General features: G+C 58.8%; 1 protein-coding gene across 1 annotated transcript in view; it reads right to left on the bottom strand.

Moving 5' to 3' along the window:
• The window catches only part of RUNX3 (runt related transcription factor 3), a 190,588-nt gene that overhangs the window by 95,215 nt on the left and 93,069 nt on the right, over positions 1–2,304 (bottom strand). The window lies entirely within an intron of this gene.

Here is a 2,304-nt window from a genome sequence, read left to right as displayed (position 1 = left end):
GAACGAAGGAGTGAGTGAGTGAGTGAGTGAGAGAGTGAATGGACATCTTTCCCACTCTGAGCCTCAGTTTTAGAGTCTATGAAAGGGGAAGAACAATCTCTAACAACCCCCACCCCTCATCTCTTAAAACAAAACACATTGTTTTCTGATTATAAGAATAATACACATTCATTAAAGAAAACACTGGAAAATAATAAAATTATGAAGAAGAAAATTAAAACCACCCCTCGTCCTGCCACCCAGAACAGTTGTTAACATTTTGGTTTTGAGACTTCTGGTATTCTTATTCTACGTATAGATTTAATTTCTTCTCTCCCTTTCTCCCTCCCTCCCTCCCTCCCTTCCTCTCTCCCTTCCTTCTGTTATGATGTTGGGATCATATGGGATATGCTGTTTTGAACCTGCTTTTGAAATGCAACATATACTGTGCATCTCCCCATGTCGCGAATCCTGTTCCTGATGGCAGGGAACGTGCCTGCGCTGATGGGGCGCGATGGGGATAGAAGTGGGGAGACCCCCCCCACAACACCAGCGGGACCATTGTGGGGTCCCCTCGTGGTGGGCCCTCTAGAGTGTTTCTGACTTCAGTCACGGAGACACTGCCGGGAGCACCCTGGCGCGGATGTCTCCGCCACGTCCCGGTTCCTCCCGTAGGACACGTTCCAGGGGAGCCCAGTGGGGGCCTCTGGGCTCTGCAGCCCCACTCCCACCAGCAGCCTCGGCCTCCTGGGCTTGGCAGGAAACCGCGGAAATTATTTGGCCTCCTTTGAAGAAAAGCCCCATTTACACCCAAGGCCTCCCTGGTTCCATCTTGGCTGAAAATATCCATTTATTCAGCCATTTGTTCACATTATGGGCTCAGGCTCATGGTTTCCGTCTCAGACACTCGGTTCCAGCCTCAGAGAGGACCACAGACTGAGGGCGCTCGCGACCTCAGGCCTGTGCAGTCATCACACTTGTTCATCATTCATTGAAGGCGCCTCGTCCCCGGCCCTGTGCCTCCCGGTGTGTCCTCGCAGTCACCCTCAGAAGCAGGCTGCCTCATCTTACGGGTGGGGGCGCCGAGGGTCTGAGAACTAAGCGGCTTAGCTGAGGTCCCGGAGCAGGGAAGCAGGGCCCGGGGCCCACCCCAGGCGGGGCTGACCGCACGTGCGGCTGCCTCTCCCGCCCTCGCAGGGCTGCACCTGCTCAGACCACTGACTCTGCCCATGTAGGTTACTGAGCTGCGGGCCTTGTAATCTGGGGGGGCAGCGACCCTGCTCCATTACACCTGCTGCCTGCTAACCACGGGGGACACAGCTCCAGCCTCACCGGGAAGCGAGGACCGAGCTTTGTCCTAAAAGTTGTCCCCTGTCCTGACTCCACAGGTGTCCTGGGAGGTCACTGTGCCTCATCTTCTCCATCTGTAAAATGGGAGCTCAGGGACTCAGGTGGCCGCCTCTTGAGCTTGCGGCGGCTGGAGCAGAGCCGTGGTGCTACTGAGTCAAAGGGAGAAGAACTCTGTCAGACGGGCCGCCTCACCACGGGCAGCCAAGCCTGAACTCTGGGGGGCTGGAGTGGGCAAGTGTCAGTCCCAGGCGAGGCTGGGAGGACCCGACAACCCCAGATGGTGCCTGCCCCCCTCCCTCCAGTCTCCCCAGATGGGCAGCTATTTTTTAACCGGCCCCACAGGAAGAAGAGGCCAGAAATGAGTTCAAGGGGTTAACCCAGGCCCTTGGGGAGCCTTCCTATTTGCATCCTCTTTCCCCGACCAGCCAGGGCGGTGTGGCCTTCGCCTGGAGCCCCTCGGAGCCTTCCAGAGCTCCCAGGACATCCGCCTGTTGGAGCTGGAAGGTCCTGTTGGCCCAAGTGTGACGGGTGAGGACACAGAAGCCCAGAGAGGCTGGCCAGGCCGCCTTCCCCACTGCCGTCTCTGCTGTGCACCCCACAAGGCCAGGTCACGTCCTTCCCCACCTTCCTGGGGTGACCCTGCCCCTCCCAGCCTCAGTTTCCCCACCTGAGGCCTCTCCCAGACAGGAAACCTCCCCGGGGCAGGGCCTCCACTGTCCCGTCGGTCCCGGGTCTCCTCCAGCAGCGTCAGCCCAGTGGACAGGGGCCCGTGGACAGTGTCTGGGGACCCCCAGAAGAGGAGGGACTTCGTAAGCAGAGAAGCGGGGGCCAGCCTGCGCAGGGAAAGCAGCCTCAGCCTGGGCCTCCCTCAGGCCACACCACCAGGTGTCCCTTGGTCCCCACAGGCAGGGGTTCCCCAAAACTGGGCTGTCTGTCGCCGTGGGTGCGGCCTCTGATGTGTGTTATCCTGTGTGG

Source organism: Myotis davidii, unplaced genomic scaffold (genome assembly GCF_000327345.1).
Source record: "Myotis davidii unplaced genomic scaffold, ASM32734v1 scaffold149, whole genome shotgun sequence".
NCBI lineage: Eukaryota > Metazoa > Chordata > Mammalia > Chiroptera > Vespertilionidae > Myotis > Myotis davidii.
The sequence above is the reverse complement of the archived record's forward strand: the minus strand, read 5'-3'. Positions and strand labels throughout refer to the sequence as shown.